Source organism: Humulus lupulus, chromosome X (assembly GCF_963169125.1).
Source record: "Humulus lupulus chromosome X, drHumLupu1.1, whole genome shotgun sequence".
Taxonomy (NCBI): Eukaryota; Viridiplantae; Streptophyta; class Magnoliopsida; order Rosales; family Cannabaceae; genus Humulus; species Humulus lupulus.
In genome coordinates this window covers 56,815,746-56,827,077 of record NC_084802.1, presented here as the reverse complement: position 1 = coordinate 56,827,077, position 11,332 = coordinate 56,815,746, and the positions used below count along the sequence as shown (strand labels likewise).

The following is an 11,332-nucleotide window of genomic DNA, read 5'->3' as shown; positions in this document are numbered from 1 at the left end:
ACACTGTCATCAACAACAAAATATTCTTTAAGTATTCAAGGAGTCTAAAAGTTACTACTTTCAACACAAAGAAATAAACAAAGTTACTACTTTCAAGGAGTCTTAAGTATCCTTTTCTACTTCGCTTGTCACATCTGCAAAATAAACAAAGAAATATTTTATTGTTATTATCTAGCATCACAAATTACTTCAAGAAAAATGCTATGGAAATTATATCCAAGAAAGGACACCACATACAAAATAATGGATTCACAACTACACTAAAGCAAACAAAGAAACCAAACATTAAATTATAAGACATTAGTTATTTTTTGAGTATGAAAATGTACCTCTTGGATTAACTTTTTTAGAAGGCCATGCAACTGTGGAACCAACTGCTTCTTGTATTGTAAGCATCGCATGATTAGGACGAAATAAGTAAGATTCTGGTACAATAGCAACATCAACCCATACTCGCATAAAGTCTGGTCCAAGAGGCTTTCCATGTACAGTTATCTTTGGATCACTAGAATCCCAACGACCTTCAGCAACAATTACATCTGCCCAGTCAAGCAAGTAGCAAGCATTCTTCCCTTCTGTAAAATTATGTCTTTTTTCTAGTGCAATACTCTACCAAATTTATTTTAAAGACAATATATTAGTTTCTGTAATTGTTCTTCTAAAATGAAAATTTAAAACAATAACAACTTTTATAATTTACCTTAGGGGACTGAATATTGTTTGATTGCGGTACATTGCGAGAGTGTCCTTCGCTTGGTGTCACTTTACCACCAACCTAAATATAAAACCAAGATAAGTTTCGTTGGAAGAAAAGAAAACTAAGGTTTATAAGTGCAAGATAGAAATACCACCAAGTGTTCTTTAAGTAGATTCATCATTTTAGTCATTTTGAGCTTCATATTATGTTGCTCTTCCTCTAACTTGGAGATCTTGCTATTACACATATTAACAACAGTTAGCTTTGACCTTGTTACGCCTCTTCCTTGTTCGATTAAACGACCAGATTTTGGGTTACCAAACAATTTTGTCAAGGCATCCTCATCAGCGTTGTCTGTAGTTCCAGATTTTGGGTCTTCAAGGAGAATCTCATTCAATGAACCCTGCATATAAATTAGTATAACTAATGTATGCATTATGGAAAATAAGTAAAAATTCACAAAAATTAAATGACTAATACTCACAAAAATATCAGATGCCGTTGGGTTTACAGGTTCACCATTCTTCTTGGTATGGGCTCTCCGAAAAGCATCGATTCTAGATATTTTAACATCCTCATTTTCTTTCTTCTACACAATGCATCAATAGAGATTATAAAATAGAGACTACAATAATGGAAGAAAAAATACAAACAGTATAAAAATTAACTATTACCATATCATCGATTGTTCGAGCATATCCTCTTTGACTTAAGGTGTGTGGAACAACTTTCTTTCTTCTCTTTTGGTATTTGGCCCTTATATCCTATTTAATAAATAAGTAAAAGAGGCATAACTATATTTAATTTAAGACCAACAGAGATAAAAGAGGCAGCAACATCACTTCTTACATCATATTTCTTACTAAATGTTCTTTACTAATTTTTTTGGCAACAAATGCTCTCCATTCTACATCACTTTTTATGCAATTCGGCTTTAAGGCTAGTTGTTCACTCTCATTTTTTGCATTGATAATATCCTTTACAAGTCTAGATTTCCCAGCTCTCCATAGTTCTGCCATCATTTCAAAGCAAATCTTTTTTTGCCAATCATCATGTAAGTCATATTGTACCTACAATAGAATATAGAATAACATATTATATGTTTAAGTGTAGAGCTGAATATATATAAAAAAAATACACTCATAAAACTTGTAATTCTACCTGAATAGATGCCCAAAGAACATCTCTCATAATTGGTGAAACTTTCCTCCAATCTGAAATAGTGTAAGGAACAACCTCTCGCACAAGAGTGCCCACAAAAGAAGAAAATTGCACTGAGTTAGTACCAACTGGTTGCCATTTTTCATTCCAATTTATTATCCTTAAGTCATTGTTCCTCTTGGTAAGATTTGCCAATATAGTTTTTCACCTTGTCTTCTTGGCTAAGTTCAATACATTGGCATCTACATCTTGAGGTATTTCTTCAATCTCAGTTTGATTTGCCTCTTCAGTTGTTTTTTGTAATCTAACAGATTTTCTAAGAGGTTGTTCAAGTTCTATCTCAGCCACTTCTTCACATTCTGCATCAGCCACTTCTTCACATTGTGCAACAGCCCCTTCAAATTCTACACCAACCCTTTCCTCATCAGCTATCTCTTCATGTTCCTCCCTTACTCCCTTTTCACAAACACTATCAACTACCTTATCTACTTCATAATTAAGAGATCGTCTAGTTTTTGAACTTCCAAGTGACATCTCCATGTCTTCCACATCATCATTTGGATCTAGCTCTGTATCATAGACCATACGACGAGTTGCTGCTCTAGTACTAAGAGCAGGTGGTGAGTTAATTACAACTCTAACAGGTGTAGAAAACCTACGAAGACCACTCTTTTACTTTAAAACAGGGCTTCCAAGCAACATATCGTCATAATCAGCTTGAGTCTTCAGAAATGCGGATCACCAAAGAGTAATAAACATACACCAAAACCATAAAACCAGAATTATTTCATTCAAATTAAAATAAAATCATAAAGTGCACCGTAGAGAGTAATAAAACCAGATTTGTTTCATTCAACAAAAGAGTAATAATACACCAAAATTACATACAAAAAGTGTAAATAGATTTGTTTCATTCAAAGTACATAAGAGACAACAGGAAACTCAATTTTCTTCATTGGATTCAAGTCCAAAACATCCTCTATTTGAATCCTTTAAAGCTATATACCAATTACTTGACTCATTCACCCTTGCATAAAAAGCTTTTTTTACTTGTGAAGCTAATACAAATGGATCCCTAATGGATTTAGCTTGTCCTATATTGAAATTTACAAGCGTATAGAACTCCGACTTCTTAACACCCATTCGAATATTCGCCCAATCACACCAAAACAACGGCACCTTAAAATTACGATAATCAAGCATAATTATATCCTTGATAACACCAAAATACTCTTCTTTATCATTCAATTGCCCACTGTCATGTGCTTCCAAGTATACACTGCTGTTTTGAGTTGTTTTTTCAGCTCCTTTTTTATGGAATCGAATTCCATTAATCATGTACCCTTTGTAGGAAGTGACACCGCGACTTGGACCTTCAGCCAATTGAGCTAACATGTCATCTACTTTGTTCATGTTAGAAATCTGAAAATAAAAATATACTTGTAAGAAATTTGTACACTAAAACAAAACGTAAACTTTTATCTTGGCAATAGAATACAACCTTTTCATAAAACCATAACGAGAACCCTTCTGAATGTCAATCCCACAACAAAGTTTGATTGTTATTCAGTTTTGAGTGTCTTTCTTTCAGCTCATCCATATGGACATTGAGAAATGGTTCTACAATATCCGAGTTAAACAACACATACCGATGCGCTACTGCCAAGTTCAATTGGTCAAGCTCAAAGCACTCTGCTGCTGATAGTGGATTTTCTTCTAGTAATGTACTGTCTTGATTATCATTTTGCTTTAAAAATGTTTCACAAAAGTGTACACATTCAACAACAAGATAGCGATTTGCAATACATCCTTCTGGACGTGCATAGTTTGCTACAAATCCTTTCAATACTTTCATATATCTCTCAAAATGGTACATCCATCGAAATTGCACCGGACCACAAAGTCTAACTTCTCGTGCTAAATGAACAACCAAGTGAATCATTGGATCAAAGAAAGAAGGAGGGAAATATTCTTCTAGTTGACAAAGAATTTCAAAGGCTTCTAGTTCCAATTTCATAATTTCCTCCTTAATAACCACACGTTGACACATTCCATGGAAAAACTTAGAGAGCCGAAGAATTTTCTCTCTACAACCTTCTTCCATTAAACCCCTTATAGCAATAGGCAATAGTTGTTGCATAATCACATGACAATCATGAGACTTAAGTCCTGTCAGCTTCTGTTTCTCCACATCTACACAGTTTCTAATGTTAGAGCTATATCCATAAGGCAATTTCAAGTCAAATAGCCTCTCACAAAGCAACTTCTTATCAGATTTTGATAGAGTATAAGCTGCAGCAGGAAGACGAGTAACACCATTTTCTTCATACGGATGGAGATGAGGCATAATGCCCATCTCTGTCAAATCTAATCTCGAGTTGTAGTAATCTTTAGAATTTCCTTTGCAATCGAGCAATGTGTTAAGTATGCTTTCACAAACATTCTTTTCAACATGCATATCATCAAGGTTATGACGAACAACTAATATTTCCCAATAAGGCAGCCTAAAAAAAATAGAATGCTTATTCCAGATTTGTTCTATATCTATACCACGACTCCTCTTTTTTCCGTTTCCAAAGCCATTAGTCACTTTGCTTAACTGCTCAGCTACTTCAACACCTGTCAATATAATTGGACATTGTGGTGCTCTTTCCCTTGCCCTAGCTATTGTATATTTCTTCTTTCTGTAACGGTGTTCTTGTGGTAGAACTCGAATATGATTGCAAAATGACATCTTTTTGCTATGCTTCAACCAAACAACATTTGAGTGCTCGACACAAATAGGACAACCATACTTTCCTTTAGTCGCACATCCAGCTAAGTTTCCATAAGCTGGAAAATCATTTATGGTCCATAGCAACATGGCCCTTAAATTAAAAAACTTCTTTGTAGAAATATATCATATGTATAAACACCATTCCATAATTCAAGTAACTCATCAATTAAGGGCTCTAAGTAAACATCTATGTCATTCCCGGGTTGTTTAGGTCTAGGAATAAACATAGATAGAAAGGTAAATTCATCCTTCATGCACAACGCAGGTGGCAGATTATACAATGAGCATTATAGGCCAACAACTATACGTAGAACTTATATTTTTGTAAGGATTGATCCCATCAGCATCAAGTCCTAATCTAAGGTTGTTAGGTTCAAGTTGAAAATCTGGCCATCTCTCATAAACTGCATCCCAAGCCTCTGAATCTACCAGGTGTCGCATTTCCCATCTGTTCTTTTATTGGTTGAATGCCATTTTAAGCTTAAAGTCGCCTCTTCTTTTCTAAACATCCTTTGAAACCTTGGTATAATAGGAAAATATCTCAACAATTTTGCAGGCTACCTTTGTAGAATCTCTTTTGTCTGTTCATTTTGCTTCCATCTTGGATGTTGACAAGTGGGACATACTTGGGCATTAGCATTCTCTTTTGTATATAAACAACAATCGCTGACACAAGCATGGATATGCTTATAGCTCAGATCAAACATCTTTAGAAACTTTTTAACTGCATACATTGATGTCAGTAGGAGATTATCTTTCGGCAACATTTCTTTGATCATCTCCAACATCTCACTAAAGCCAACATCTGAGATTCCATGATTTGTTTTTAGATTATGCAGCCCAACGATAGATGAAATTTTTGTATACTTTGAGCAACCTTCATACAATGGAGATTCAGCATCTGCTAATAGACTCTGAGAATCATCATCATTGTTATCGTCACCAAAATCATTGGCGTTACTTGAAAATACTCCCGCTGCCCGAAATAAATCATATTCAAAACTTGTGTTTGTCATGCTGCTTTGGACTGGATCTTCCCCATGATGAAACCATGTTTTGTAAGATTAGTCCATGCCCCACAAAACTAAGTGTTCGACAACTTCGTCTGAAAGTTGATGTCTTAGATTGTGACATTTGTTGCATGGACAAAGAATTTTGGCTGGAAATCCAAGATTCGTCATGGCTGTCTTAACAAACTCTCTAGCTTTTTGCTCATATTCCACCCTTGCTCTAAAATTTTAGAGCATACGTCAATAATCAAGCACTGACACTTAAACTTATACCCAAAATAAACTATATGATTTTGGTTACTAACATGTTAAGATGGATCCAACTTTTATCCATCTCCAATGAATTTGTATTTGATGTTGTTCTCTTAATAAAATCTTGTTTTTTGTCTGGGTTTAACAACTGTTAGACAAGACAATCACATTATTTGCGGTTGTAATATCAGGGTCATGACAAGGTCATTCACACACATGCTTTTAAAAGAAAACATGCCTTGGTTGAATTTCAGGTCATCTTAAAAGAAAATTTCAGGTCATACCAGTTAAAAAGATCCTTTTCTTCAGTTAAATATCCTATATTTGCTATTTTTCCTATGAATGACTAAAACTGGAAGAATTCCTTTATTGTTTTGGGGTTAGTTGCAGAAGAAGAAGAAGAAGAAAAGAAAGGTCATTAAGTCATTGCTGTTTAATAGAGAAGTTGACCATATTGTTATTTTCGACCTCAATTGTTTTGTGGGTTGTAAATATATCAATTAAAAGGCCTAGTGGGCACTGGCCCTTTTAATTTGATTAAGAAAGAAAGGGATATTATGTCTAGTGGGCAGCAGACTCTACATCATGTGCTCTTCAGAACGTGTTCCTTGGAGATCTAAAACTCCTCTAATTTATAGAGCTGTTCCAATCTTGTAAATACATTTAGTGTTTTTTTTTCCAAAATTTAGCTTATAGGGACAGATATACTTTTTAATATAGAAGAAAGAAAAGATGAGATAGTATTAAGGAACATGACTGGGCCTCTAGTTAGTTTGTCAAAGTTTGATGATTAATGACATGGATATTCATCATTTTGATGAATACATTCTGGTGTATATTTAGGTCATTTAGGCTTCAAGCTAGTTTTATAAACAAGTATACAGGTTATTTAGGCTTCAAGCAAGTCTTATATATAAGTATATTTGGGTTATTGAAGTTTAAAGCTTTATCTACTGGACTTGATTCATAGTGTTAACCTTGTATTTTTTTTTTCAATGGTGCTTTTGTAAGAAATATTTTCTGTCCCTACTTAAAGATTATTTGCCGCCTAATTGAGTTTTGGTGCATCTTTCTAGGTTTATTCGCACTACAAGAAAAAATGCTTTTAATAACACAAAAAATGTGTTATCAAAACCTACGATAACACTTTCTGATGTGTTAAGATAGACTATGTTATCGTAGGTCAGGGTACTTTACATAACACTTTATCAGTGTTATACAGATGTGTTATTGTACTGTCAACGATAACACAATTTCTGTGTTATTTTAATATATAGATAAGTGTTGAATTATGTTATTTATAGTCGATACTTTAACACTTTTTTTGTGTTATACTACACTTTAGTATAACACTTTTTTGTGTTATACTATACTTTAGTATAACACTTTTTTGTGTTATACTACACTTTAGTATAACACATTATTTGTGTTATATAATGAAGTTTGCATAACATAATTCTTTGCATAAAAAGTGTTATTGTAATATATATTATAACTCAATTTTTGTATTATTGTTATATTTAAATATGTTTAAATTCTCATTATATATTTTATTTATATAACACTAATTTATTCTATTATATTTTAATTTTTTTTATATAATTAAAATTAACTTTCTAATATATACTAGCATCATCAAATGAACTTGATTTTCAAATAACAAAAAGTAAGAACATTCAACATTGAATTAACAATCCACAATTTAGTTTAAAACATTCAACACTGTCATCAACAACAAAATATTCTTTGAGTATTCAAGGAGTCTAAAAGTTACTACTTTTAACACAAATAAATAAACAGAGTTACTACTTTCAAGGAGTCTTAAGTATCCTTTTATACTTCGCTTGTCACATCTGCAAAATAAACAAAGAAATATTTTATTGTTATTATCTAGCATCACAAATTACTTCAAGAAAAATGCTATGGAAATTATATCCAATAAATGACACCACATACAAAATAATGGATTCACAACTACACCAAAGCAAACAAAAACCATTCTACTTCGAAACTACTCAGAAATGAGCCTTTTACTTAAGAGTGACAAAAACCATAATTTCCAAGTCTCCACATAAGATATAAAGGAAATACTAGCAGTTTTTTCTTTTTTGGTTTCATCAGGTTATGACAGGTGAGCAAAAGAAACAATTAACTAAAGTCGCACAAAATAGATTAGCATTTGCTAGTTTGGTAAAGTTGAGTTCTTTTCACCATTGTCAAATCTACCAATAAAGCTAAGATCAAAAGATTTATACAATTCTAATTAACATAGCTAAAAGTCAATAGTTCTATTGTTACTGTCACATTATATTCATTAGCAAGGCAACCATAAGCTTCTGATGAATGTTAATTAAGAAGTTCAAAAGCACCATCACGAACTTCATCATATGCCATACAACCTTTAATGCATATACAACTCCAAAACAATTAGTTACTCCTATTGCCACTGCTAATAAACTTATGTGTGAGATATGAATATGAGAGAAGGCATAGCTCCATACCTAGGGAATCTGTAGAGTGCCAGAGGTGTTGTTTCCAGAAGTCTTAACTTTAAAGTGAATAACAAGATTACTGCAGTAGATTGTTGCTGCAGAGTTTTATATGTTTTTTTCTTTCTGATTCTTTGATCCCTGAAAGTAAATAAGAATGACCATAACCAATTTACCAACCAAATCAGAATGCATATGAGACAAAAAAGCACAGAAAAAAAATCTTACTATCAATCAATATCAGCTTTACCATTCTTAGTAATAGAATAGGAAACAGACCTATCATGTTTTGACCCAATAAAGCTCCATGACTTAATTGATTTTTAATAAACACATCTTCTCACCAATTTCCAAAAATAAACTACCACTAACTATTATTATTTTACTTATGCCAAATACATAAACCATCAAAAGGAGTATGTGCACAAACCAGTACAGTTAACAAATTCTTTAGGGAAAATAAAATAAAATAGAGAAGATAACATATTGAATACATATTTTCCCCTGCATTGTTTCACTTTCAAAAAAGAGAAATCAAGTTAATACAAGTTGCCCTCACCAAGGAAAGCCTCTGCTCACAATAAAGTTTGTGGCATTTTGCAAGTAGCTGAATATACTATTTTCTTGATGATCTACTTTCAATTTCCTTCAGCACTAGCTTAAGCTGCAAAACTTCAATTATTAGATATGGTCACATAAAATCTCTCAAATTGAGAAGTCTACTCCACCTCAAATTGAGAACTTATTCAATAGCATCATCCAACCAAGAATACACCCTCAGCAAGAGATGCCTTGCTGCTACTATTGCTCCGGATTGCTGACTGAACCTGATGAAGAAACAATAACCATATAGAACCAGAACATTTTATTTTTTAGGTAACAAATAGAGCACTTGATTTAAGACCAAAAGGAGACAGAAACAGAGGTCTACCAACCCAACAAAACAGCACAAAACAATGGAGCACATTAATTCAACCCCTACATTATTTTACCTGAGAAGACGCACTTTTGAGTATAGAAAGTACATGAAAGCGAATCATACCCAATGCTCGAGACTGTCATAACAAAAAAATTACTCAATTATTGGAAATGGAAACAAATTTTAGTGGAAACACACTCAAACTATTAGGCATATCTAATTAAATTAATAATATAACTCCTAATTATTTAATATGTTGCTCTGTATCTTTTTGAGCTAACAGAGACTTTTGAGAAGAAATGAGGAATAAGTTTAACAACTGTTTCTCATTCGTGCAAAATGGGGAAGAGGATTGTCCTATAATTTAGTATATTTTTTTGGTCAGGTCTATGTTTGAAATATTTTATTATTAATCAAAATGTCTTTTATATTATGGGTTAGTTATGCTAACACAAACATCTTCACCAAGCCTTCACTATCAGTTTAGGTTGTAGTTTACTCATTTACCACGTATTAAAATTAGCTTCTTATCTATGGATATCATAATAATATGTGATGTCTTGCAGGCACAGGATACAATTTTTGCTATGGAAGCCTCAAAAAAGTCACAGGTAGCTTTTGCAGCTACTAGCACTGCAAGCTTGGCAGAGGCTAAATCTAGGGAGGCTATCTCTTCCATTAAGAGGGCTCTTGATTTTAATTTCCAAGACGTGGATGGATTACTACAGTTGGTACGGCTTGCAATGGAGGCCATTAGCCGTTAAAGACTTAAAAGTGGTTGTGGACTTCTTAACTCTGGGATTTAAGATAAATTGGTGAAAAGCAAGTAATAAGAGGCTGACCTGATCTATGTGATGAAGGCTCTCTCTTTGTCCATGTTTATAATTTTTTTTTTTGCTGAAGATCAGCTTATTGGCATGCACTGCAGTGCCCCAAGGTTGTTTCAAGTTTACCATGGCTGGTTTGTGCTATTACTGATTCAAGGCTTTTGCATAAAAGATTCTGAGCTCATCCCAATTGGCTGATCTGCTTTTTCCAGAAGGAGCTAAAGATTTTCAAGAAAATAAATAAAAAAAAAGTGGATAATTTTATTATAGGTGTTTGTTTTTTTTTAATCCATACTGGTGGCGACAACCCAAGGATTGGGAGCTGCCTGATGCATAAACCATCTAGCTTTACTTATATGAAGAGAATTCAGAAACTGCCCTACTAACATCACTTGAAGAAGGTAAGATATGGAAATTTTCTGTAGACCAGTCCTTTTTGTTTTTCTCTTTCAAACTACTTTTTCTTAATCTTCTTTCAGTTGATATGAGAAGAAACCATAAAATTTATAACACAAGTTTTTACCATACTAATCTCAATTAAAGTACTCAAAAAGAAAAAAATTGTACCTTTATTCCAAAGGAAAACTGATAGCAAACCTCAGAATCATCCTGTAGAGTGAAAGAAAATTCACAAAATAAGCAAAAGGAGTGTGGTGTAAAGAAGAAAAGACAAAAGGAGTGTGGTCAACAGCTCTTACAACTTCTGAAGCTGTTTCAAATTGCCAAACTCAGGCATCCTTCCTGTGAAGTAGTTACTACTGATCCTTCTGCAATGAGAGAACATGAGTCAAGATTCAAGTGACATAAAACTTGGTTCATTTTGGTCATGGAGTTACATTACAGATTGACACTTACAGTTCTTTTAACTTGGTGAGACTAGTGAGATCAGGGAACTCTCCAGTAAAATTGTTTACAGCAAGAGTCCTGCAGCCACACCATTTCAATTACTTAAGACTAAATTAATAAATGTCATTTTACTTTATTAATAAAATGCAATTTAAACGTTCTTCCACATACTTTATAACATAGTTTGCCTTGAACATATTAAAGTAGAGAATCACCTTTACCATTCTTCTTTCAAAGAGAATCCGACCAAAACCTATATGAGCCAAGCATTGAAAAAGTAAGGAATTAATAAACTTTACCATTCTTCTTTCAAAGAGAATCACTTGGCTCACAAAGTTCTTTAAACCCTGAGGTC

The 11,332-nt window shown here is 33.3% G+C and overlaps 1 long non-coding RNA gene across 1 annotated transcript; it reads right to left on the bottom strand.

The window, feature by feature from the left end:
• Window positions 1-10,710: 10,710 nt before the first annotated feature.
• Window positions 10,711-11,058, bottom strand: LOC133807012 (uncharacterized). Its single transcript, XR_009879113.1, has 3 exons — window positions 10,987-11,058; window positions 10,830-10,898; window positions 10,711-10,740 (listed from the first exon to the last, which is right to left on the bottom strand). It is a non-coding gene; the product is annotated as an uncharacterized LOC133807012 (long non-coding RNA).
• Window positions 11,059-11,332: the final 274 nt, after the last annotated feature.